We start from the raw sequence: 27,912 nt of genomic DNA, 5'->3' as shown, positions 1-27,912 counted from the left end.
GGGGAATTTCTAACTTATAATGAACTCTATTCCATCTGGGTGAGGGGAGTTTCTAAGCCTCTATAGATGTAAAATGCACTCACTGTAAAACTCTTCATCCTTGGAGGAAGAATATCAATGATATCCAGTTCCTCAAGTGATATTTAACTTCATATGAGTGATCAGTCAGCCATGGTTTTACCCATGGTACTCAATAATTCAGAATGAGAGGCCCTCACTTAGGCAATATGGGATTGGGCTGACTCATATCTCATTTCTCTCCAGGTTAGGGAATATGTAGCTATCTGATATATAAAAATTAATTTAGTCTAGATTCACATTTTACATTTAGTCAAATATTTATTTGAACTCATAAAAAGTTTAGTGACATAATTTAAAAGGTGAAGAACTAAAACGCATTCCAAATATTGACCAAAATACTGTAGGAAGTAGCTTGGGAAACTTTTCATCAAAATCATTAGACACATTGCCGTATCACTCTGCATAAAATCATATCCCTCCTCAAAACCACACCCTCCAGGTGTTGAATTTATGGGCTAATTTGTTCTGTGAGGTGCCAAAAATGAAGATAAAGTAAGAAATACAGCCAACTAGAAGGAAGAGATATAAATGTACAAACAGGCCATTTCTGCTAGAGTCTCAGGCGTTCAGGAGGTTCGTAATAGTCATACAAATATATAAAATTTTAGTGAGCTATTGAATCCATCTTCCTCCTCTTTAATTCTTCACATCAAGCCTGCAAAAGAAAAACCAAAGGAACCATGAGTGTTTCCCGTCCAGTGTCATTAAGGCATAACTGACAAATGAAGATGGTATATATTTACAGTGTACAATGCAATGTTTTGATATATGCACACATACATTGTAAAATGTTTAAGTCACCATAATTAGCATATCCATCACCTCACATACTTATTTTTGTGGGGAGGACATTTAAGATCTCTTAGCAATTTTCAAGGATACATTATTAACTATAGTCATGATGCTGTACAACAGATCTGATATGGTTTGGCTGTGTCCCCACCCAAAATCTCATCTTGAATTGTAATAATCCCCACATGTCAAGGGTGGGACCAGATGGAGATAATTTAATCATGGGGGTGGTTCCCCCCATACTATTCTCATGATAGCAAGTGAGTTCTCATGAGATCTGATGGTTTTATAATGGCTTTCCCCCATTTTGCTCTGCACTTCTCTTTTCTGCTGCCACGTAAAGAAGGACGTGTTTGCTTCCCCTTCTGCCATGATTGTAAATTTCCTGAGGCCTCCCCAGCCCTGCAGAATTGTGAGTCAATTAAAACTCTTTCCTTTATAAATTACCCAGTCTCAGGCATTTCTTCATAGCAGCGTGAGAATGGACTAATACGAGATCTCCAGAATATATTCACCTTATGTATCTGAAATTCTCTGTATTCTTTAACCATCATCTCCCCATTCACACCACCCCTCAAGCCCCTGGCAACCACCATTTGACTTTCTGCCTCTATGAGTTCAATGTTTTTAGATTCCACATATAAGTAAGATCATGCCATATTTGTCTGTGTCTGGCTTATTTGACTTAGCATAATGTCCTCCAGGTTATAAACCAATATGATAGGAACAAGTCAAAATTGAAGACCCCATTTTCACTTGAAAACTTCATCTCTCAATTCCATGAATGTAAATGAACTATGGGTAGATGCTGTGGCCATCAACTTTGGCTCTAGTGATTTAAGTAACTCTAAACTAAATTAGGATAGCTTCTCCTGAAGGGTTAGAGTATAATGTTAGTCTTATGATTATGGCTTGTAAGACCACTGGTGCCTGAGGTAAATTTGCATTTATGGCTCCAGTTCTTCACCTCTCCCTACTGCCATGTAACTTTGTAGTTTTCTACCACTGTGGGTGGGGTATAATTCCTCATGCCTGAGTTTGGCCACACATCTTGCTTTGGCCAACAGAATGAGGCAGAAGTGATGGTGTACCAGTTTTGAGCCTATGCCTCAAGAGGTATCACATGTTTTTGCTTACTCTTGTATTTCTGCTGCTGCCATAACAAGGGTATGCCCAGGTTAGCCTTCTGATCCCAGAAGAAGGACAAGAAATATGTGGAGCAGAACCACCCCTGCTAAAGCACCCTAACCAGGCCCCATGTAGAACAGAGCCCCCAGATGACCTGCAGACACATCAGTGAGTCCAGCCAAGATCAGCTGAGCCCAACCTGTATCAGCTGAGGCCAAAACACATGAGTTAGAATAAGAAATTATCTTGTTTTAAACATTGAATTTGGGGGGTGGTTTGGTATGCAGCAATAGCTAACTGATATGGTGCCACTTCTTTTCAAAGCTCTTGTAATGCAGGGATTCTTGAACACTATTTACACATTTGTTTTCCATTAGTCTTTGGTGTCATTCCTTGTGTGTTTTACTTATGTGAATGAGCTGAATCTTTTCTTAAAAATGGAATGCTCACCTTTTTTTATTGCCAATGGCTGGAGAAAGAAAACTCCATAAATAAGGATCTTCCCCCTGGTGGGGCAGAAACTCTGGTTTGGCACCCTCCATAATCCTTGTTTTTCTCTATTACAAAGGCTGGTGAGCGAAATACTACACTCTATTTCTCAGTCTCTCTTACAGCTAGGGGGAGCCATGGGACCCAGTTCTGACCATTGAGCCCGAAGAAGTCTACAGCAGAGATCTGTCTAAGAAAGCTTCCCTTTCTAGCAGCATAATTTATAATCCTTTGGGTATATACCCAGTAATGGGATGGCTGGGTCATATGGTACATCTAGTTCTAGATCCTTGAGGAATCGCCATACTGTTTTCCATAATGGTTGAACTAGTTTACAATCCCACCAACAGTGTAAAAGTGTTCCTATTTCTCCACATCCTCTCCAGCACCTGTTGTTTCCTGACTTTTTAGTGATCGCCATTCTAACTGGTGTGAGATGGTATCTCATTGTGGTTTTGATTTGCATTTCTCTGATGGCCAGTGATGATGAAAATTTTTTCATGTGTCTGTTGGCTGTATGAATGTCTTCTTTTGAGAAATGTCTGTTCATATCCTTTGCCCACTTTTTGATGGGGTTGTTTGTTTTTTTCTTGTAAATTTGTTTGAGTTCTTTGTAGGTTCTGGATATTAGCCCTTTGTCAGATGAGTAGATTGCAAAAATTTTCTCCCATTCTGTAGGTTGCCTGCTCACTCTGATGGTAGTTTCTTTTGCTGTGCAAAAGCTCTTTAGTTTAATTAGATCCCATTTGTCAATTTTGGCTTTTGCTGCTATTGCTTTTGGTGTTTTAGACATGAAGTCTTTGCCCATGCCTATGTCCTGAATGGTACTACCTAGGCATGCACACGTATGTTTATTGCAGCACTATTCACAATATCAAAGACTTGGAATCAACCCAAATGTCCATCAGTGACAGACTGGATTAAGAAAATGTGGCACATATACACCATGGAATACTATGCAGCCATAAAAAAGGATGAGTTTGTGTCCTTTGTAGGGACATGGATGCAGCTGGAAACCATCATTCTTAGCAAACTATCACAAGAACAGAAAACCAAACACCGCATGTTCTCACTCATAGGTGGGAACTGAACAATGAGATCACTTGGACTCAGGAAGGGGAACATCACACACCGGGGCCTATCATGGGGAGGGGGGAGTGGGGAGGGATTGCATTGGGAGTTATACCTGATGTAAATGACGAGTTGATGGGTGCAGCACACCAGCATGGCACAAGTATACATATGTAACAAACCTGCACGTTATGCACATGTACCCTACAACTTAAAGTATAATAATAATAAATAAATTAAAAAAAAAAAAAAAGAAAAAGAAAGCTTCCCTTTCTTGTATATTTCTTTAGAGATCACAAAGCCCATAGTGTCATTGAACATTTCTAGCATTGCTGTGATGCAGGGTGTGTTGTACTCACTGTTGAGATGAAATACATAGAGGTTCAAAAATCAAAGTAGGTGGTTCAAAAATCAAAGTAGGTAGCTCAAAGTCTCATAGCTGGTAGATAGAAAAACTGGGATTTTAACAGAGGTGTCCTGACTTTGGAGCTGTTTCTACTCCACTAACAGGGTATGGATGGTTTGTGAACCAGAGGAAAAAGTAGGAAGTTATTAATGATTGCAAAACTGAAAATGCTATCAACAGCAGTCAGCATAGGTTCTTGTATTTCCCCAGCATTTTGTCTTATTATCAAAAGAACACAATATGAGATTTACTCTCTTAATACATTTTTAAGTGTATAATACATTATTGTTGACCATAAGTACAATGTTGTACAGCAGATCTCTAGAGCTTACTCATCTTGCTTGACTGAAACTTTATGCCTGTTGATTAGTAACACCCCATTTCCCCCTACCCCCCTGGTAACCACCACTTCACTCTTTGATTCTACGTGTTTAACTATTTTAGCCACCTCATATAAGTGGAATCATGCAATATTTGTCCTTGTGTTACTGACTTATTTTACTTTGCATACTGTCCTCAGAGTTTATCCATGTTGTCACATATTGCAGAGTTTCCTTCTTATTCCAGGATAAAAATTCCAGTGTGTGTGTATCACATTTTCTTTATTCATACATCTACCAATGGACATTTAGGTTGTTTACTAATTTTTTTAAGAAATTATCAATTTTCAGTCCATGCCAGTCACTAAGTGGAGGTAAGACACCACCTCCTTCCCAGCCCATGGTTTCTAAGTGACTAGCAATTTCACAGCTTCATCCTGGGGTACCAGGATCCAGGCTCATCTCTGGTCATTCTCTCTTAGGTACCCTATACTCTGAGTTCACTAGACTACGTTTTGCTCCTGTAATGACAAGAGCCTTTGGGCCTCTCCCTCTTTGGTTATAACTTTTGACTAAAATCCCACCTCCCCATGACTCTCCATATAACATGCTGAATTGTGATTATTTGCTTATATGCATCATCTCACTCCTCTCACGTCTCCCACTATAGCTGCCCTGCCACTAGGCTGGGATCTTTTAAGGATATAAATATGTTCTATTCATTTTTACATCCCATTGCCTATCATGGCACCTGACACATAGCAGGGGTCCAGTGATTGATGAGTTGGACTACTGGAGAAATGAAAATAGGAAAAGAACTGGAGTTGCAGTTGTAGCCAAACCCACATTCTTCAATGTGAGGCAGCAGTAATGAGTGAAGGCCCATAGATGCAGAAATCCAGGAGTGTTGGATTGATGTGCTATGTTTCTGCTATGCTGCCAGTTCTGCCCTAGGTTCCAGCTCTGGCCCCATGATGGCCAGGGTATGCTCTAGCCACTTTACTGCTATGGTCACTGTGCTGGATGACATATGGCCAGTCTCTCTGGCTAAGTAAGAGGCCCATGACAAGCTTCCCTTGAAGCCAAGGTATTCCTTGGGCTTTTCTGGGCAGCATGGAATGGGTGATGATCCATAGGAAATTGTCACTGAAGCATGTTTTATGAGGTGTGATTTCTCTCCAAGATGTGTCCAGACTGAGAAGCACCATCTGCAACCCAGAAATAGGTACCATTTATATGGCAGGCTTGACATGGACTCTGATAATCCTTTATCTGTCCCAGATACATAGGTGAAATTATGGCTATACTGAGAAACATAGAATGAGCCATTTGCATTGGAGAGCCGTAAGATATCCTTCACGACTGGGTTCAGCTTATAGCCCTCTCTGACTTTGAAACAGTTTTGTAAACATAGAGAACTAATGAGTGGATAAAGAAAATGTGGTATATATACCCCATGAAAGATTACTCATCCATAAAAAGGAATGAAATAATGTCTTTTGCAGCAACTTGGATGGAGCTGGAGGCATTATTCTAAGTGAAGTAACATAGGAGTGGAAAACAAAAAATTGTATGTTCTCATAAGTGAAGCTAAACTATGAGTATGCAAAGGCATACAGAGTGATATAATGAACTTTAGAGCCTCAGAAGGGGAAGGGTGGGAGGGGAGCTAGGGACAAAAACAGCATATTAGGTACATGGACACTACTCAGGTGATGGGTACACTAAAATCTCAAAATTCATCACTATACAACTCATCTATGTTACAAAAAAACCACTTGTGCCCCAAAAGCTATGAAAGTAAGCATTTTTTTAAAAATAGAGAAATCTTGATCCAGTTTTCCCAGACCACCATGACTACTGTGAGACGACTATATTTAGAAAAATAAATGCATGGAATTCTTAATATAACATTAGCCCCAGGGGAACTTTGCTCTTCCTCTTTACTTACTGCAGTTGAGAGCCAAGGGAGACCTGAAAAAAAAACTGTGAAGAGGGGGAAGCTGGGCCAATGCTATCAGCCTGTGCTCACGTGGGAGTGGAGAAACAGCTGATGGTGGCAGTGCCAGTTTTGAGCACCTACTATGTGCCAGGCACTCCACCAACTGACTATACAGCTACCTTGTTCAGCCTACAAAATAAACCTGATTCTTCCTTGCAGAAGGAGCCAGGCATGAGGTGACAGATGAAGCAGGAGCCATTGCAGGTGTCCTCCTGCAGATCACCCTGTCCCTCAGCTTCCCCCACTCCCGGGTCCCAGTATAATTCAAGAGGGCCCAACAAGCCTGGAAACAGGACGGCAATGATGGATAAGGTCAGATATAGTCCATCCCAGAGTCCAAAGTCCCCAGAGGGCAAGAATCTCCATCCTTGGCTTTGTGGGACTCAGCGTGTGCTCGGGATGCTGGCATGATACCAGAATACAAAAATTCGGGAATCTAGAGACCTGAGCTCTCTGCTCTGCATCAGGGCTCGAATTTAGAAATGAGAAACAATGGGAAGGGATCCAGAGCTAAAATTGCCCACACTGTAAAGCACTCTTGTTTGTCAGGGTGTTGGAATGCAAGTGTATTGGGCTGTCTCCAGGGCCACGCTGCTTTGCTGCCTAGACAACAGTTGTCAGCTATTCTCCTGTGCCCTGTTCTCCTGTAGGAGACATTTGTGAGAATGATGGGGAAGGTACAGCAACTAGCTGAAAAAGTCCTTCTGTAGCTACCCCACATACCTTTTGTACCCAGACCAAAAATGGCATGGAAGCACAACCTCTAGTTTACATTTGGGAAGGGTACATCTTGGCTGGTGTGGGGATGATACACCAAATATCTCCCTTGTGTCACCGTAAGTCCAGACTGAGAAACATGTGATGTTTATGCCTTGCTGTGACCCATTTATAGCTGTGTTACTCATAGTCGCCGTGGCCCCACATACATCATGTGGGAAATGGAGTCCACTCAACACTTGTCTGCACTTGGTCCTTTAACCACACACTCGGGGGCAGTGCAATGATTACTTCCTCCTACATGGTGCTAAATCATAGAGCCATAAACACAGTGACACTCAAAAGTACTTGAGAGAAGGCAGTGCCTCATAGTCTGGTTCCATATGCAATGGCCAACCATGCACCCAGAGCAAACTGGTTAAAGCTCTGGAGTTCCTTAGAGTGCATCAGAAATAAGACAAACACCTAGTATTTGTAAAGTCTTCTAGAGTTTACAGAGCACATTCACACATATTGTCCCTTGTACTCATCAGGACCACACCCTAAGGAAGGTGGTGCAAGCTACAACTAAGGCTTGTAAGGAACAACACACACCCAAGGTCAGAGAGGCACTCAGCCTGGAATTGCACCCAAACAACTCCAAACCCAAACTCTTTCTTTTGTCCCAAACAGGTACTCGTAAAGTCAGAGAAACAAAACTCTAAGTAAAAATTAGGAACATTTTTTCCTAAATTGTGAAACATCCACCAAAGTTGCCTTTGCAACTCATAAAGCCTTTGGTGGTTAAAGTGAAAATTGAAATGCTTCTAACAATAACTATATAAAAACAGGGAAGAAGAGGAAGGCACAAAGACCAGAATATTTGCCTTGGTCAAATCCTGCACCTGAAATCTAGATTAAAGTAGTGTTAAGTGCAGGACCTGGAGAATTCAAGTGACCATAAAGAAAAGGCAAATTGCATATCCAGGTTGAATCTCATTAAAATATTTTTTATTAATCCTATTGTATTGAGAGTTTGTTATATTGGATATCAACTCAGAGTTAGGGGCTGGCAACTGAGATACAACATTTGTTTGGTAAGATCTTGGTGGAGAAAGGGGCATCATCAAAGACCAGTCACCATAGGCAGCTCCAGATTTTGTGGGAAATTTCTCTTCATCCATCAGAACATAGTCCTCCCTGTCTCAAAGGGGCTACTGACTTCATTGGAGAAATATTGACCCAAGATTTCCCTACCAAGGCAGAGTTCAATAACATCTAGAAGTAGACAAAGTGATAAATAAGTCAAGGAGACTGCTGTCTTAACCAAGAGGTTCTCAGCTTTTCTAAAGATGACAAAATCTTTCTATATTGTTTATGCCTTGGCATTCAAGGCCTAGAGACAATGGTGATTATATCAGAAGTACCAAGAATCCTCCTACAACTGTCCAGCAATGATCTGTGGCAGCCAGGGGTTCTGGAGCAACCAAACGGAAAACTAATTTTTTTGACATTTAACTAACAGAGCATGTGAAACAAATGTAGGCCTCCCTGCCTTCTTCCCATAATGCATTCCTGGAAAGCACATTGTCATAGAGATCACCTTAAAGCTGATTGATTGTTTTCACAGTCACAGTGATGGTAATGAGTGGTCCAAAGACTCAGTAGTCAGATAAAAAGATGGCCTTTGATGTATTATTAGGCAAAGATGTAACTATAAGGCTTTATAATCTTTTAAAATAGTAAAACTTTTTCAAAGACAAATGGAACTAGAGTTTTGGTATTGCTCCTCATTTTAGAAATTAGGAGATTGAGATCCAGAGGGGTTGAGTCACTTGTCCAGGATCACACAGCTAGCTATTGGCTGATCCAGGATGAGTTTTGGAGCTCTTTCTGCTACACCAAATTCTTTTGCAAAACTTGTAAAAATTAGCATACATGTATTAGTCTGTTCTCACACTGCTAATAAAGGCATACTCAAGACTGTGTAATTTATAAAGAAAAAGTGGTTTAATGGACTCACAGTTCCACGTGGCTGGGAAGGCCTCATGATCATGGTGGAAGGCAAAGGAGGAGCAAAGTCATGTCTTACGTGGTATCAAGCATGCAAGAGAGAGCATGTGCAGGGGAACTCCCCTTTATCAAACCATCAGATCTCATGAGACTTATTCACTATCACAAGAACAGCATGGGAAAGACCCACCCCCATGATTCGATTACCTCCCACTGGGTCCCTCCCGTGACACATGGAAATTATGGGAGCTACAATTCAAGATTTGGGTAGGGACACAACCAAACCATATCAATAAGTAATCTGTACATATTGACAGTACATTAGAGGCACACATTAACAACTGATACACAGAAATGTATCTGTAGTGTACCAAAACGTTGACTTAACAAATATTCATGCATTTGTTCTAATGAACACCAAAATTTCACTTAAAAATATTTCTTGCCTTCTCAGAATCTAGCAGTTTCTAAAAATACTTTATATAGAGTAAAATGCTCAAATCTTAAGTGAACTTGATAAATTTTTTACCATGTATATACCCATGTAAGGCCTTTATTTTTACATAGCTCTTAAATACTACTGTATATGCCAGCAAATCCATGAGGTTTTGTTCATTTGAGAAATACTAGTTTCAAGAGATGATAAAACAAGTTTTCCTTTGAAAAGAAAGGGAGAGGAAAAGAGGGAGAAAAAGGAAACTATCAATCATCAGATAGATTGAGAAACACTGGATTAAGCAAAGATAAACAACCTTCTTAGTTTAAGGGCTCCTTGGAACTTTAAATATACAAATATATAGTGTGTGTGTTGGGTGTGGGGACCATACCATTGTATCATTTTCAAAATTCACTCAATCACTGAAGCATTTTTCCAGTTTTATACTGTATAAATTATTTATCATTCATTATATCACAAATAGTATTCATAGCATTTCATCAGGTGGCTGCATCAGAGTTTGCTTAATTGGAATCCTATTATTGGACACTTAGGTTCTTAATCAATTTTGCTACCATAAATGAACACAACCTTTTCCATGTGACCATTTTGTTTAGAATGGACTTCCATCAAGACACGACTGGATTGGAAGAGATATAAATCCACAATGACTGGGAATTTCTCCATTTATTAACCCCCCCAACCCTCATCATTTATACTACTGTGTGCCTACTATACAGAAGATACTCAATATTTTTTGAGAATGTGCATATGTCTTTTTCACGATCACTTTCCTATTCATCTTCGTGGATTTACTTAAAGGAAAATCAGTAACTGTTTTCTTGAGCACTCCATTGATTTCTACTGAAGCTGCACATTTTCTTAGGCTTCTCTACTAATTATATATCCACTTTTGTGAATTGTGAGTTCATTTCCTTTGTCTATTAAGGTGTTACCATTTTGCTTTCCAATTTACACGGGCTCTTTCTATAATTATATATTTCATGCAAAACAATTTTCTTGATAGAGTTTGCTATTTAATGTTTGGTTGTTTTTTTTTTCAAGTACCTTTTTTTAAATTATCAAGAATTTGAGGGATGATTTTGATGGCTCTTGTTTTAAAAGCTACCCGGGGAAGTTTAAATCAATGCCTTCATTTTTTCCTCTAAATCATTCCAACCATTATTTTAAAAGCTACTTATATCCAAATCTTACCTTTTGAAGCTATCATCAGATGACTTAATTTTATAATCTTAAAAGCGATGAGGCCAAATAAAGAAGGATGTTTATGGAAAGGAAGAAAGCATAATTGATTTGGAGATTTGAGACCTTGTTTATAGGCTGTTGTAACTCACTCTGCTGTGTGTGTGTGTGTGTGTGTATGTATGTACATGCACACGTGCGTGTGCTGATGGGGGTTTAAACCACCTAGAATGGGAGTTCAAACATGGCCGCACATTAAATCTCCTGGAGGGAGTTTTTTTCACCATCCCAAAGCCCAGGCTGCCCCAAACCAATTACATCAGAGTCTCTGGAAGTGCGATCAGTAATTTGTAAAGCTCCCAGGTGCTCTGATGTAAAGCTCCCAGGTGCTCTGATATGCAGACAAGATTGAGAACCAAAGCCTAGAAGGGCTTCTCAGTCTTCAACATCCATATGAATCCCTGGGGATCCTGTTAAACTGCAGATTCTTACTCAGGAGGTCTGGGGAGAGGCCTGAGACCACACATATCTAGTAACTACCCAGGGAATGCTGTTGCTATTGGTCCATGGACCACTTGAAAATGAAGGTTCTAGACCAGTAGTTTTCAATAGAGGGAGAGAATGATTTTTGCCCCCCACCCTGTGGTGAGCATTTGGCACCATGTGAAGACATTTTTTGTTATCACAATCAGGAAGGGGAGGGTACTACTGGCATTTGGTGAGTAGAGGCCAGGGATGCAGCTAACTATCCTAGAATGCCCAGAACGGCCCCAGTGACAGAGTTGTCTGGCCCAATTGTCAATAGTGCTGAGGTGGGGGGAAAAAAAAAAAAAAAAAAAAAAAAAGCCAGTTTAGAGACAGCTGTTTCTGATGAAAGAAAATGATCTCTTGGACCCTGGAAGGGGAACATCACACACCGGGGCCTATCACGGGGAGAGGGGAGGGGGAGGGATTGCATTGGGAGTTATACCTGATGTAAATGCGAGTTGATGGGTGCTGACGAGTTGAAGGGTGCAGCACGCCAACATGGCACAAGTATACATATGTAACAAACCTGCACGTTATGCACATATACCCTAGAACTTAAAGTATAATAATAAAAAAAAAATCCACTGTCCCAAAACAGAATACGTTGGCTTATTTTTATATTTGCTTCAGGTCTTTTTTGTTATTGTCAGTTTGTTTTGGAAAATAAAACTGGAGTAAAAATTAAAAAAAGAAAAGAAAAGAAAGAAAATGATCTCAAACCTGAGCTAGAACAGAGCTTTGTGCACTGGTGTGTTAAGTGGTCCCTTCTGGGAAGCATTGCTGATAAAACATATTAGTAATTTTCTAATCAACTTCAATAAGATGAAGAGCCCCTTCTGGGAGATCTGATATACCTGTTACACTAAAGTCACCTTGTAACAGAGTTTACTGATCACTTGTACCTCGTCTCACAGTGTTATCTAACCACATGTTTTCCTATTCCAAGTTTTAGAACTGGATTTTTGAAGCCGCTTTAAGCAACTTTGAAATAAAGCTTTGACATGTGTTTCCAATAAATTCATCAGAGAAATTGCTTTTACACCCTTTGTCTTGCCAGTCTCCAGGCTGGTTCCCAAGTGGGACCCTGTCTCTGCAGTCAACAAATGTTTCCTGAGTGCCTACTGTGGAGACATTTTCACAGCCCACTCTGCCTTCAAACCCAGCTTTCCAGCTGTCCACCTATGCTACCTTGGGCAACTTACCCAACAATGTGAACCCCAGTGTTTCAAAGGATAGAGAAATAGTAGTGTCAAATTCACAGGGTGGTTGGGAGGATAACATGGTAAAGCATTTAGCAGAGTGCGTCTGACATAGTCAACATATACTATTACTATTATTCAAGGACAAAGGTCCACAAAGACTTATAAATTAAAACATCCCTTCCTCCTTTTCTATCTTCCAAACAAGATTCAATCTTTGTCATCTTGGCTTCAAGCTCTTTGTGGTGCTGATGGTTGGGGAGATCTAAATGTGTAGAGAGGGAACTGAAAAAAGTGAACTGAGTCTAAATTACATAGAAAAAGGGCTTGGGGACTCAGTGGAAAATACGATTTCTTGGAAACAAAGAAGAGATTTGAGGTAAAACGTCTCTAGGATGAGGGAATCTTGGGCCAATGAGAATATTTTTAGGTAGTTTTACTATGTGTTTTACAATGTAAATCTTTTTTTTCTTTTTTTCTTTTATTTGTTTAAATTTAAGGAGTACAAATGCAATTTTGTCACATGGATACATTGCATAGAAGTGAAGTCTGTGCTTTTAGTGTAACCATCACCAAAGGAGTGTACCCTGTACCTGATTACAATGTAAATCTTTCTCAGGTGAAGATTTATATTCCTTCTGGAGGCTGATATGGTTTAGCTGTGTCCCCACCTAAATCTCATCTTGAATTGTAGTTCCCATAATCCCCACATGTCGTGGGAGGGACCCGGTGGGAAGTAATTTAATCATGGGAATGGTTATCCTCATGCTGTTCTCATGACAGTGAGTTCTCACGAGATCTGATAGTTTTATAAGGGACTTTTCCCCTTTCTGTTCGACACATCTCCTTCCTGCATCATGTGAAGAAGGATGTGTTTGCTTGCCCTTCCACCATAATTGAGTTTCCTGAGGCCATCCCAGCCATGCTGAACTGTGAGTCAATTAAACCTCTTTCCTTTATAAATTACCCAGTCTCAAATATGTCTTTATCATCTGTGTGAGAACAGACTAATACAGGGGCCATTTTTAGAAATCAATGTATGTTTCTTTTGGACACAACTCTGTGCTTAAATATGTTTAAATGGTCTTAAAAGTGGAAAGCAGAATTCCTAGTTTTATTTGGGCTACATTATATGCTAGAAGAAGTATTAGGCACTGTGGATACACTAGTGGACAAGTCAGACAAGTTACCCCCTTCATGGAACTTAAGATCTAGAAGGAAAATCAGAGAGAATAAATAATGGCAATCCAGTCCTTCATTGTGATGGGTGCTGCTATCCTGGGACAAACACAGGGAGCCATGGATGCTTTATCCAGTTTAAGAGGCAACAGAAAAGTTTTTAAAAAATAGTATTTTACTGAGACTTGAATGATGGGTAGGAGTTAGCCAGATAATGAGTACAGGAGGGAATAAAGATAAAAAAATAACATTCTGAGCATGTGTAAAGGCCTGGAATCAGCATGGAACCTCCATCAGCTGGGAGAAGTTCACTAGGGTTGGAGCGAGGAATGTCCTGCGCAGGCAGAAATGTAAGATGAAAAAAGCCTGCCAAGTCTGAGACAGTTAACACAGGCCAGAAGGGTCATGGGGCGCTGCTGAAGGACGTGCAGCGAGGCAGTGACCCGATCCATTTTGTGGGGTTTGGTTTTGTATTTTTTTAAAGATCCGCTGACTGCAGGGCTGTGGCAACTGAAAACAAGTGAGAAAAGGCTTTGAGTACTGAAGTGCACGGGTCACTTTGACAGCTGTGGGCCATTAATGCTCCAATTGTTCAGCGAGGTCACCTGTGTGACAGCAACAAGAATATACAGTGGATGAATGAAATTTGCAAACCTTATTTCAAGGTGAAGAGAGGGGTCAAACATATGAGAAGATCACAGCACTTGTCCAATGGCTCATGCCTGAGGATTGAGAAGGGAGTCCCTTGTCCATTAGCAAAGGCTCAGGGGCTCCTCACTGAAGCATTTCAGTTCCAGATCTCAAACTTCCATCGAGGGCTGAGGAAAATTCCCACAGGTTACACAAACATTACTTTGAGCAGTAAATCCAAGACAACCTGCAAGTGACCACATACTGTTGGGCAAGCAGTGGGGACTCATACTGAGCTCTCTTCTGGCAATTTGCAGTATTTTGTGGGCTGTGAGGAATTTGAGCTTAAATAAAGCAGAAATGGGCAGTCTCTCGGATCCCTTGGCTTAATTTATTGAACAGGGGAAATAAGCCTTGTGAGGGAGACAGTTCCATTCCTAATGATTTAACCATTAATAAAGCTCTGCTATAAATGGAACTCAGGAGAGAAGGTAGCTTGTCAGAGGGCAGAGGAGTGGGCCCCATTAGACAAAATAGGTCAGGCGGGGAGAAAGTTGTCATTTCCTGACTAGTTAAGCTGATCAGACATGACAAGCCTTGTCGTTTTTGAACTGATTGAAAAAGGATAGAGAATATACAAGAGGTTGCTTTCTTTTTGTTTCATTTCATAGAAGATGGCTATTTCAAAGAGGATCCTGAAAAGGAACTTGATAATATTTAGCACAATTTTGAGGTTTGTGCTTTAAAACATGTGTGTATGTTGGCCTGAGTGTGTGTGTTTGTGTTTTCAGAAACATACGTTTTCACAGAAAAAAATTCTGTGCTTCTCCTAGGAAGTTACTTGGGATTCATTCACTTTCATCTGAGATTAATGGAACTCCAACTCCTGAGGAGAGATTTCCCTCCCATTGGTTGGATTGTTCATAATATCCTCTGCTTTTTTCTTGTTGTTCCGGTTTTGATCCTCAGAAATCAAAAGAGAGGCCGGGCACAGTGGCTCACGCCTGTAATTCCAGCACTTTGGGATCCAAGGCAGGCAGATCACCTGAGGCCAGGAGTTCGAGACCAGCCTGGCCAACATGGTGAAACCCCATCTCTACTAAAAATACAAAAATTAGCTGGGTGTGGTGGCACATGCCTGTAATCCCAGCTCCTCTGGAGACTGAGGCACGAGACTCGCTTGAACCTGGGAGGGGGTGGTTGCAGTGAGCAGAGGTTGTGTCACTGCTCTCCAGCCTGGGAAATAAAGACTCCATCTCAAAAAGAAAAGAAAAGAGACAAGGCAAACAAGACAAGACAGGGACAAGATAAAGACAAAGACAAAGATGAGAGAGAGAGAGAGAAGAAGGAAGGAAGGGAGGGAGGGAGGGAGGGAAAGAAAAGCAAGCAAGCAAAAGAGAGAGCAGGAAAACCGTTGCGTATGGGAGCAAGCTGAGGAGAGGGAACAGTGTGCAAAAGCTAAGATGTATCACTCAAACAATAGATTTTTAGTTCACTTCTGGGTTTGCCTCCCTGTAGAGGTTCTGCCTTCCTCTCCCTCCTTTTGGAGCCCCTCCCCACTAATGACTCAAGGACATGAAGAAAAGACTTTCCTCAGTGCTCACACTATGCACTGTGCTTGTGTACTGTCTGATTTATAAGGGCTTTCTCTGTTAGAAGCATCAGAGAAACTGGCTTCACATTTGGAAATAATCTTCCTAATCTCCCCAAAGATAAACAACGTTTGGTGTTTTAAATAAATATAAGAAATTCTGGGTGGTAAGGCTCCGGAGGGGTGAAAGAAAAGCAAATACTGAAATGTCACAGCTATGTAACTTTGAGAATCTCACTTCTTTGGACCTCAGTTTTATCATCTAAAAAACAAGGGGAGTAGGTGGCTATGGTAGGCAGCCTTCAAGATGGCTCCCAGTGATTCTTGCCTCCTGGTATTCATATCCTTGTGTAGTCCCCTTCAACACAGAATAGGGCTGACTTGAGTAATCAGTAGCATGTTACAAAAATGACAAAGTATGAATTCCAAGGCTAGGCCATAAAAGACTTTGCTGCTTCTGCCCTGCTTTTTCTTGGATTATTCACTCCAGGGAGAGTTGACTGCCATGTTGTGAGGGCATTCAAGCAGGCCCAATGGGTGGGTCCACATGGGAAGGCACCAAGGCCTCCTCCTGATAGCAGTCATTACCAATTAGCCAGTGATGTGAGTGAGCCATCCTGGAAGTAGATCCTTCAATCTTAGTCAACATCTCACTACAACCTCATGAGGGACCCTAGTCTAGAACCACCCAGCTAAGCCACTCTAAATTCCTGATCCACAGAAACTGTGAGATAATATTTATTGTTCTTTTAAGTTTTGAATAATTTGTTACACAGCCAAAGATAACTAATACGCTGCCTTAGCTCAAGCTCAGCTCTTGTATTTTATGTGTCAAGGAATAGGCAAATTGATGGAAATCATGAAAAGTTCGTGTTTAGTGTGACATGTCAAAAACTGGATCCTGGCTACAGGGTAGGACCATATTGCTTTGGGCATTTATGAAATGGGGAAGAAAGATAAGTAGCCAGACTCTAGAGAGCTGGCATCCTGAGAACTTACGGATTCAGCTTTGTGGGAGTGGGCCAACACAGCTGGCTGACTTTGAACCAAAGTTTACAGTGCAACTGTTCAGCACCCAGTGATTAGTCCTTAGCATGTCATACCACAAACATAACCTACTTATGTTTATACATGCAGAGACTGAACTTGTTAAAAAAAAAAAAAAAAAAAAAAAAACCTCCAATGGAATGGGGACTTACTTGGGTTCTCCCTATAATGAGTTATTCCGAAAGGGTACAAGTGGGATTATCTGAAGGGAATAGTGGCCCTGGCAGTTTTTAGAGGGAGATGAATTAGATAAGGGTTAAAAATTGCTGAGTTCATAGTTAAACCCACGTGGTTCTCCAGGGTAGGGTACATATCTGGAAAGCAGTGAGTATAGAGAGATCGCTGCATTAGGCTGGGTCTCGGTTGGACTAAGTGACATTGATGGTCCCCTAACCTGTGAGAATATGACTCTACATATTGCTGGGTAGACACGAGCCACAACCCTGACAAGGCAGCACATTTATTAGTGGGAGCTAGAGTATCCTCAGCCCCTTCTAGGCTTAATATGGCTATTGTTTGGACTCATATTGGCAGTCCTGAACTTAGTATCTCTTTCCCATGTCTATCCCAAATAAAGGCTATGGCTCACCACTGGTTCACCCTATAAATAAATACACATGTATGCTGCATGAACTTTCCAAGAATGCTTGGCTGTTTTCCACCGTTGGATACTTTCATCTCAGCAACATTCAACCAAAGAAATACTTTCCCAAGCAAGAAACATTTCAGTCTAGTTCATCAAAGGACACTCTGAGAAACACCTTCTCAGTCCTTCTCAGACCAAGACACACATAAAGATCACCTGAAGATTCTGTGGAACATACCCATTCCCAGGCCTATCCTGCCAACCTCCAAGAATTAACTGATAGCAAGTGGCACTCAGCAAGTCCAGGTGATTCTAATGTGTACTCAGTGCTGAGCACCATAGAGCTAACTGTATCCAGCGTTTTGCTGCTGCCTGACTCTGTAGCTAAGAAAACTAGAATAAAAACAATGGTTCTCACCCAAAGCCCAAGGCTGGACAACTGAGTTGTTCAGAAACTAGCTTCAGTTCTTCTGTCATAATATTTGAGAAAAGCTATAAAGCTGCCTATCAGGCTGGGTGCGGTGGCTCACACCTGTCATTCCAGCACTTTGGGAGGCTGAAGCAGGAGGATCTTTTGAACCCAAGAGTTCGAGACTAGCCTGGGCAACATAGTGAAACCCCATCTCTACTAAAAAAAAATAGCCAGGTGTGATGGTGTGTGCACCTGTGGTCCCAGCTACTCAGGAGGCTGAGGTGGGAGGATCTCTTAAGCCCAGGAGGTCAAGGCTGCCATGAGCCATTATCATACCACTGAACTCCAGTCTGGGCAACAGAGTGAGACCCTGTCTCTAAAAAAATTAAGATAAAGCTGCCTATCAGCCTGCCAAGTAGCTGTGATCCTTTGGTCCTGTCTTTTCTTGGACTTGAAAAGTGTTCAAATTTAGAAAATCTTTTGTGTTTTACTTCCACTACCTAGAGATCCACAAAAGTATACTTGAATTAAAATTATCAAACCCAACTTTTTTGTCTCAGCATATATTTGAACCTTGGCAAAGCCTTATTTAGAAATACTTTCATTAGAGATTGGAAAAAATGACTTCATTATTCCCAGTCATTTCATCCAGGCATCTCTCTCTATTATTTCTTACAACTGCATGTAAATCTAGAACGATCTCAAAAAGTTAAGAAAAAAACCGGTGATGGACTGGATTTGGCCTGTGGGCTCTGGTTTTCCAACCCTTGAACTGTAACAGTGTCAGCACTTACTAAACAGCTACAGAAATGAACATCGTATCAGTAAGGTTAAGTGACTGGTGGGTAAGATGATGTAGAATTCCTCATCCTTTACATTAGGATTGTCCCTCATAATTTACCCAGCTCATTTCACCCCCTGGACCTCTCTGCCACATTGAGAGTCAGACTGGGGTAACGATTAAAAGTCAGACAGCCTGGATTTGACTCCTGGCTGCCCCACTATCTAGTTGTATGACCTTGTGGAAAGTCATTTAACATCTCTGTGCCTCAGTCTTCTCATCTGTAAAATGGAGCTCTTACGTGTACTAACTCACTGACGTCTCACAAGGTAAAGTGCTTGCAACAGTGCCTGACCATTAGAAGCACTATTACAAGCATTTGTGATTATTGCTTCATTGATGCTTAGTATATATAAATTCCAGCAAAGAAATCTGACCAAGCTTCTCACTGTACTTTTGGAAACTAGCCTGAAAACTGTGGAGGAGGTGATGGGATAGTTAGGGGATTTCTGAATGTCCAGACCTAAACAATCTGATTGATGGCTTTAGGTCAGTGGTTCTCAAAGTGCGATCCCAAACCACCACCAACAGCAGCAGCATTCCCTAAGAACTTGTCAGAAATGCATACTCTGGAACCCATCCCAGACCTACTGAATCGAAAACCCTAGGGCTTTGGCCTGGCAATCTCAGTTTCAGCAAGCCGTCTAAATGATTCTGATTCATGTGAAAGTTTGAGAACCACAGCTCTAGGCCAATCTGAAAAGGGTGTCCTTTGCAGCCACCCACAGGATGCTGTCCTTGGTGCTGCCCTGTCCCCACTATCCTCAAAGTCTCAGTTAAAGATGCAAAAATGCTGGCTTCTCAAATTGGCAGGTCATCCATGCAAAGCCAGCCTGCAGGAATAATGACACTATTTGATGCTAGAATGTGGACCTGAAATGATCTCCGTAGGTTGGAAGTGCCAGCCAAAATTGTTTTGATTTTTAATAGAGATAGCTTTATTTTTACCTAAGTCAAGTTTCTAACTCAAGTTTCTTGGCATTTTAGCTCCTACATGTTCAGTGAGGTTGTCAGTGCTGCTGTGGGTATCCAGGCACTGTGACCCCAGTTAGCACCATAGCATAGGCTTCAGAAATCCAACCAGTAATGGAAGGTTGGCCCTGAGTACAGGAGCAAAGTCTGGCCTACCACCTCTTGGTATTTCAGAATTCGATCACATAGTTAAAAAAAAAAAAAAATGGTGCCACACAGGAGAGAAAACTGAATCTGGACTCAGTTATGAAGGGATGGCAGTCAGGGTGGTAAGGAGGATCAAGAACCATTCTAATGCACTTGCATTTGCCATCTGTGCTGGTCTAGAGCATTATCAGCTGTTTTGTCTTATCTGGGGCATGAGCTTGTCTTCCTATGCGCTGGGAATCCCTGCCAACCAGGAGCTCTGACACCAGCTGGGTTGCTGGGGTGGCCTGCTCCTGGCAGTGAAAGCAGGTCTATAATTGGCCCATAATTGGATTGGATTTGGCTCAGAATGACTCCCAGGCTCTCTCTCCTGATGGATAACAAGCAGTAAACTTTGTATATGACCTCGCATGGTGTCTGGGACACCATTTCTTAGCTGTCAGTGAAAATGAAGAGCTTTCCAGAAGAGTTGACCTTTAGGGCAATGGTTTGGGGACATCTTGAAATGAAGTTTTCCCCAGACCCATTTGTTTGCCACCTGGTCTTTCTGAAATTAAGACATTTCAACCCAATTTCCAAATCCTGGATCAAATCTGTCTTCTACCATATGTGAGCATGTATGTGCAAGTGTGTGTGTATGTGGTATGTTTGTATGTGTATAAAGATTACAGTATGACTTTTTTAAATTAAACAAGAAAATAGTAAATAGAGGTAGAAATTGAGATAATACATTTCCTTTGAAATATATCTATAGATAAAGGTGGGTAGATTAACCTTGAATATCTTTCCATGTCAGTGACAAAAGTCCATCTGGGTATAAGCAGAGCCATTATCTGTTCAATTCTGGCCCATGGAATGGATTGTAACTAATCCCCTTCCTTGGCACCTGTTGCAGACTACACAGTGATCCTACTTTTCTGATTAAAAGGGATTACAACCATTTTCTACAGATGGACTTCAATAGGCTTAATTAATAATTAGTCTTAAAATGAACCTTCTCTGGAGGGAGAAGACAATACAACCCACAATCTTCCACCCTTTGTGAAGTTGGAAGTCATGTAAAAATGAACTGCAAAGTCAATTCCTGCCCTACCTATCTCACAGAACTGTTATGAAGTTCAAAAGAGAGAATGGACATGGAAGTACTTTGCAATTCTTAAAATCAAGTGCAAGGGTTTGTTAATATTATTGCTACTATTATCCCCTAGTTAAAAGATGTGATTTTGTATGTGTTATAAAACTTCCAAATAAACCTATTTCCGCATTGCCTGGCCTGTGTGATGCCCCTTAAGCAGCCATTTCACAAAGTCTCCAGGCTGCCGGGTTCTCTGGCACCTGTATTTACTAGCGACTGCCTACCTGTTATTGCAACGTAGACATAACTTGATTATCAAATTAAGTAATGTCAGATAGAGGGAGAAAACACTTCTGTAAGGTGATCATAGCTGGAAATTGAATGTGAATGGGGCATAACCCAGGACAGGGTGTCATAGAGAAGATACCCAGGGCACTTCTGGACGTTGAGATCGACATAGCTCTCATTTTATTTTCTGGACCAGACTCCAAAAGTGCATAGCCTATGTATGAAAGATTACTAAAAAGGTGAAATGTCTATTTCTGGCCATAAAGCCCATTCAAAATGCTCAGGAAAATGCTGTATAAAGTCCATTATTTAACTTTTCCTTGAGAGTAGGGCAATGGCAGCTCAACTCTCCGAGTATTTCTTAAACTGATTCTCTTCAGAGAAAAATCAGAAATTACAAACCAGATGCATTTGCTAGTTAAAAATTAGGGTGAGAGGAGGGAAACTCCTTGAAGTCTCCAAAACAAAATGAAAATGCTAAAGTGAAATGTTTGTAATTTTGCTGTCTTGAGACAAAGGCCTTGGAAACATGAGCTGCTGCAGGTTTTGAAAACTGGAACTGCAATGCCTCCTCCAGGAGAAAGAGGATAGTTGCAGGTTAGAAATCATCTCATGAACTGGCTCAAGCTCAAAGGATTCAGGTGATTGAGAAAGAGATCCTCCCAGATGTTTGCAAGTGCTTCAGTGAGCTCATATTAGTTACAGATAAGATAATTAATGGATTTTAATTTTCAGTGAGCTTTCTTCATATTCTTTGGGGAAACGTGCAGAGCTACTCTTCAGACAGTGTTTCACTTAAAAACCAATCAACTCCTAGCCTTGGAAGCAAGGGGCACAGGGCAGAAGGTATGGGCAGACTGTGAGAACAGCAAAGGGAATGAAGACTTCCTGGAAGCTGCTGTGTACCAGGAGCCCTATCTAAGTCAATTAACTATCTTTACGGTCCCCTCAAGACTTACATTATTATTCCTATTTATAGATGTGGCTCAGAGTGGTCAGGAAGTTGCCCAAGGTCACTGAATTACTACGTGCCAGAGCTGCAAGTGAAGGACAGGTGTGTCCCACTCTTTCCAGCACATCCAGTGTCCAGTGGCTGCTGTAAGGTGAGCAAATGTGCTGCAGAAAGCCTGTCCATGCCACCTGACACAGCCACAGCCCACTCTGCCATGATTGCCCCACTTCTTCCCGCAGAACTCAGGCTCCCAACCCTTCTCAGCAGTCAGTACCAATGAAACAGATACAACACTCAAAATGAAAACTGTTTGCCTTTCCTATAAAGTAGGAACACAAAACTGGGAAATAGGACACTGGGATTTTAGACTGGTACTGACCTTGATTCCATTGCTCCTGGGACTCACTGCTAATAGATAGGCGATCTTAAATTAAGTTAATTCTAATGGTAACATTTTGTAGTTAATAATGGTAATAGCTCCCGTGGTACACAGAACTTTAGATATACACACTATGTGATTCAGTGCTTCTCAGCCCTGGAACTATCGGTGCCTGTTGTGAGGACTGTTCTGTGTGTTGTAGGGTGTTTAGTACCATCCTTGGTCTCAAGCCCCTGAATGCCAAGAGTACCCACCCTGAGATGTGACAATCAAAAATGTCTTCAAACATTGCTAAATGTTCCTCAGGGTGGACAGCAGAATTGCCTCTGGGAGTTAGGTATTTTTCTCATTTTTCAGATGAAGAAACCGAGGCAGAGCAATTATATAAAATCACAAAACAAGGGAATAGCAAAGCCAGGGTATAAACCTACACTTGAATCACCTCTCTTCCACCTTTCTTTCAGTGGAATAACTGTTTTCCAACATCCTGTCTAGACTCTTTGTCACCTGTGTTCAAAGGCTGTACCTTGTCATTTCTTCTCCATTCCTGCTGCAACCATTATGTGCTAATATCCCCTCTCACATCCTTACTCAACTAGACTGTGAGTCCCTTGAGGGATGTTGTCTTGTATCACCTATTTCTAATGTAGTAGTGCCTGAAACAGTCAGTAAATAGATGTTCATTTCATAAATGAGTGAATTTATCCCAGCACTTTAATCCTTCCCACTCAAATCCAATTCATGCTGCTAATTTGCATTATGAAGAAGGTGGTTAATATGGCCAAGGTAAATTCCAACTAGCCCATGTACAAAATGATCAGGCAATGAAAACAGTCTGAATAGATGGATGATTGAACACTCAGAATTTAATAAACCTGTTGGGGTAGTTTTCAGGAATTAATTGTTGCCTCTGAAACTAAACTGCAGCCATGATTGTTATCATCTGTATCCAAAATTGGGGGATCAGGTAAGAGCTAGGCAGTAAAATGTGTATTACTTGTTAAGGATTCTATTAAATGTGACAGGTGGAAGGAAGTGCCACTATCTTCTAGGGTGGAAGGAAGTGCCACTGTCCTTCCTATAGAAGGCATCCAATGACTTTCTGGCAATAGGACATACTTGCTTTCTGCTGTTTATCCAGCAGTCCAGATGAATTGTTCTGAGCAACCTTTGTGCCACCTGCCTAGACGAAAGAGACTCCAATCTGTCGACTGCTTAATAGAAATTTCCCTCAGTGAGAAGCCAATTGACTGACCCTGCCCCCGATTAAACCAGCCACCCCCTCGCCATCTGCATAAAGTCCTAAACCAGAGGGTGTGGAATGATCAGTTCACAGGCAGGGAGCAGTGGCAAGGGAGTACAAGTTAAATTTGCAAGTCTTGATTTGCTCCTCGTGATTCCTTCTCCTTCTCAAATGCCACAGCATGTGCAGGGAGTTAAAACGAGCAGCATTGTCACGATGCAGCCAACCCTGATTAGACAGCCTGGAATTCACTTCCCCAGTTTTCTGCGTGGGCTGCACACAGCGTGAGAGGGAATGAGCGAAAAGGCCTCATGGGTCGGAGACTGCTGCACCATGAATGACACAGAGACTCCTGACAAGCCCTTGCTCATCTCCGGAGCAAAGGCAGGTGGGCTCTGCAGCGGTCTGGTATTCCTCTGCTGCAGTTTTGTCAGCACTGGGCAAAGTCCATGTCATCCCCAGCACTGCCATAATCAGTGTTTTTCTGTCACTTCTCCTCTCCTTTCTCCTCCCCTCCCTTCCTCTCTCTCTCTCTCTCTCTCTCTCTCTCTCTCTTTCTCTCTCATACTTTCTCTGATATTTATGGGCATTAACTCTTCCTTTTTGTCAAAATCCTTAAAAACAGCAAATTATTTGTGCTGCCATGCAATGTTTTGCCCATTAAACTGTGAACTAGGGTAGATGCTCTGGCATATTTGAATCCCTAATGCCTGATATACTCAGCACCTGGTGCATCTTTTGTGTTTAGTAAATGCTGACTAACTAAAAGAATGAATATGTGAATGAATAAACAAATGAGCAAACAAAGGAACCCACCAACCAACATGCCAGGGTTGTGTTTCAGTGCTCATCTTTGTGACAGTGACAGTTTCTGTAATCTCTTTAGCCTTTGCTTGCTTTGCTCTGACCCAACATGGTGAAATATTATTTGCAAAGACTATAACTAAAAGAACATTTTTAAAGAATGCAGTGGGTGATAGTGATTAAAAGGACTGGCTGTTTAGTGTGACAGATGATGGTTTGCACCTCACCTCTGTGACTTACAATCTGGGTGACCTTGGTCAAGTTGCATAAACTTTCTTAGCCTTCACTCTCTCCCATAAATAAAATGAGCATTGTAGTATATACCTCATGCAATCAGCCCAAGGAATGAATGAAATAATGCATGTGAGGTACAAAATATGGTACCAGGCATATCACAAGCATATAATAAATGGGAATGCTCATGAAGACAATCAAAATGATGACATTGATATTGATGCTGGTGACTACTAATGCTTCACATTAATACTTTAGAAGACTTGAAGAACTGCTGAGATAACCTACTGCTTTCTGATACATTTGAGATGAAAAGATAACCTATAAAAATAGTTGGGTTAGAGGCAATTCCACATAGACCATATACCATAAATATGTTTAATCTGCCAATTGACAAGAATCATATTTAAGAGTGCTTCATTCCTAAGTCTTGATTACTGTGAAGAGATTATAAATATTGGGCAATTAATTACTTTACTCTTTTTATTACTGTCTTAATTTCTGTGAAATGCAATGCATTGGTTGCTTGGAAAGAAAAGTCCGCAGCAAGATGGACCTGACATCAACCTTTCAAGCAGATAAATCAGGGTTACTCACTCTCAGCAGTATTGACATTTGAGGCTGGATCATACTTTGTTGTAGGAGGCCATCCTTGGCATTGTGGGATGTTTAATAGCATACCTGGCCTCTCCTCACTAGAGGACAGTAGCAGCCCACCCCTAGTTGTGACAATTCAAACTGTATGCAGACATTGCTAAATGTCCCCTGGGAGGAAAAATCCACACCCTCCCCCCCCAATTAAAAAAATTAGATAGATTAATGAGTTCCATTACATTGACAGTAGAACAGGTGCCAGGTGTAACTGTCTTTTGGCCCATGGAAATGTGTGTGCCAGTATAGGAAGATCAACAGAATTGGGTTCTGAGTCACCTCTGCTTTCCACCAAGCTGGCTGAAGCAAATGTGTTTCTCTGGTCTCACGTCTACTTCCTAAAAGCTCTCGCACCAATCCAACTTCTTCCTGATAATTCACACACTACACCCTCCAAACCTCTGTTTTAATAGAAACTACACTGGTAGTTTCTGTGTGTTTACTGTTGAGAGGCTCTTAAAGCAACTGCAACAATCAACTCAAAGTCTTCTTGCGTTCACTCTCAAGAGTCCTTTACACCCACCTTTACAAAGGCTGTAACCAGGGTCTAAAACAAGAGTTTTGCCAGCCAGGAAAACAAATGAACAAGACCTTGATACAGTTCAGAATCACTGCAGAACCTGTCTTTATCCAAGCAAGTGAAGATCAGGAAAAATTTAAAAAGAGCATCACAAATCAAAAGAAATGTGGCTTCACTAGAGAATGAAAAATTTCAGCATAAAATCATTTCCTTCAGAGAAAGTGAATAGAGCTCTGTAATTGGGTCAAAGCAGGGAACATTTCAAAAATGAGGACAAAAAATTTCCACAAACCACACAGAAGACATTTGGAGAAGTGTTTTTAAGTCTAGTTCTATGTAAAACAATAAATCAGTCCTCTGTCTTCTGGCAAAAGGAAAAGGTTATGAAATCATGATAAGTCAAAGACTATGAGAAATAAATCATCTTAATTCTGAAGGCTGAAAAGCAACATGAAAAATAATCTTGTGATAAAATGTAAAGTGGAAAAAGCAAGATACAAAACTATACAAGTGCTATAAATGATGCTATGTAAGAAAATATAATATAAGAACCAGTTCCTATTTACTGAGTAATTACCCATCCCAGGTACTGTGCTTGGAGATACTTTCAAAAATACATCTCCCTAACCCTTCACAACTACTGACTGAGAGAGGTGCCATTTTCTGCTTTTACCAAACAAGAAAATAGAGACATAGAGTGCAAAGTTGCAAGCACAGAAGGAAATGAGACCAAGTCTTCACAACCCCAAATCAACATATTGTTAGCAACTTGGTTGTATTGCATCCCACATGTAAACCCAGGGGAAAAGACTAGAAGGGGAAATACCAAAGTCAGTATTTTGCTAAAATGGTGATCTACTGGGCAATCATTTTTTATTTCCCAGCCTCTGTTACATTGTTATAGTGTTTATACAAATAGATTTATTACATTTATTATGCCTTACCATTTAAAAGGAATGATATTTCCATTCACGTATCAATTTAATCATAAGTTTACTATAAGATGATAAAGGGCATGTTTCCCAAATATGGAATAGGTGCTAATATTGATTTGATTGGTTGGTTATGGGATTTGAGATCTTCTTTTTTAATATAGTCATTTATAACTGTAAACTTTCCTCTAAGTACTGCTTTCATTGCATCTTATAAATTTGGGTATGCTGTATTTTTGTTTTCATTCGCCTCAAAGTATTAATAGTTTTAAATTTACCTTGTGATTTCTTCTTTGACTCATTGGTTATTTAGAAGCATGTTGTTTAAGTTCCACAAGTTGTGAATTTCCCAAACTTCCTTCTGTTACTGATTTCTGATTTCATTCCATTATGGTCATAGAACATACTTTGTATGATTTCAATCCTTTTAAATTTGAGACTTATTTCATGGCCTAACATATGGTCCATCCTGGACAATGTTCCATGTACACTTGAGAAGAATGTGTATGCATGTACTCTGCTGTTGTTGGGCAGTGTTTTATATGTGTGTATATATACATATCCACACACACTATATATAATATATATACACACATACATGTATAGAGAATGTATATATGTATATATACATATAGAATGTATACATAAATAATGTATATGTATATATACACATATATAATGTATATGTATGTATATATACATACATGTGTGTATATATATTATATATATTATATATATTATATATGTTAGGTCTAGTTGGTTTATGGTGTTGTCCATGTCTTATATTTCCTTGTTGATCTTTTGTCTAGTTATTCTAGCCATTATGGAAAATGGGATATTGAAGTCCCCAATTATTATCATTAGATTGTCTGTTTCTCCCTTCATTTCTGTCGCTTTTTGCTTCATATGTTTTGGAGGTCTGTTGTTACATACTAAATACACTTTTTATCAATTGGCTGGGTATATCAATTTGCCTTCCTGCCAACACTCTCAGAATTAGCCCTTGAATCAGTAGGAATGATGATAATGCTTAACATTTAAGAGTAATGAGCGCCTTATGTTCTC

At 40.6% G+C, this 27,912-nt stretch overlaps 1 protein-coding gene across 2 annotated transcripts in view; it reads right to left on the bottom strand.

Moving 5' to 3' along the window:
* Nucleotides 1-313: 313 nt before the first annotated feature.
* SMPX (small muscle protein, X-linked) overlaps nucleotides 314-27,912 on the bottom strand; it is a 53,812-nt gene continuing 26,213 nt past the window's right edge. The window contains exon 5 of one of the 2 annotated variants that reach the window (XM_011988025.1): nucleotides 314-736. The gene's annotated coding sequence lies outside the window, so the exon portion shown is untranslated. Of the gene's footprint in view, nucleotides 737-23,530; nucleotides 23,647-27,912 lie in introns of those variants that run through there. The other variant, XM_011988027.1, reaches the window with a different exon arrangement.

The sequence above is a fragment of the Mandrillus leucophaeus genome, unplaced genomic scaffold (genome assembly GCF_000951045.1).
Source record: "Mandrillus leucophaeus isolate KB7577 unplaced genomic scaffold, Mleu.le_1.0 Scaffold321, whole genome shotgun sequence".
Taxonomy (NCBI): domain Eukaryota; kingdom Metazoa; phylum Chordata; class Mammalia; order Primates; family Cercopithecidae; genus Mandrillus; species Mandrillus leucophaeus.
Note: the sequence above shows the minus strand (reverse complement) of the source record. Positions and strands in the feature narration are given on the sequence as shown.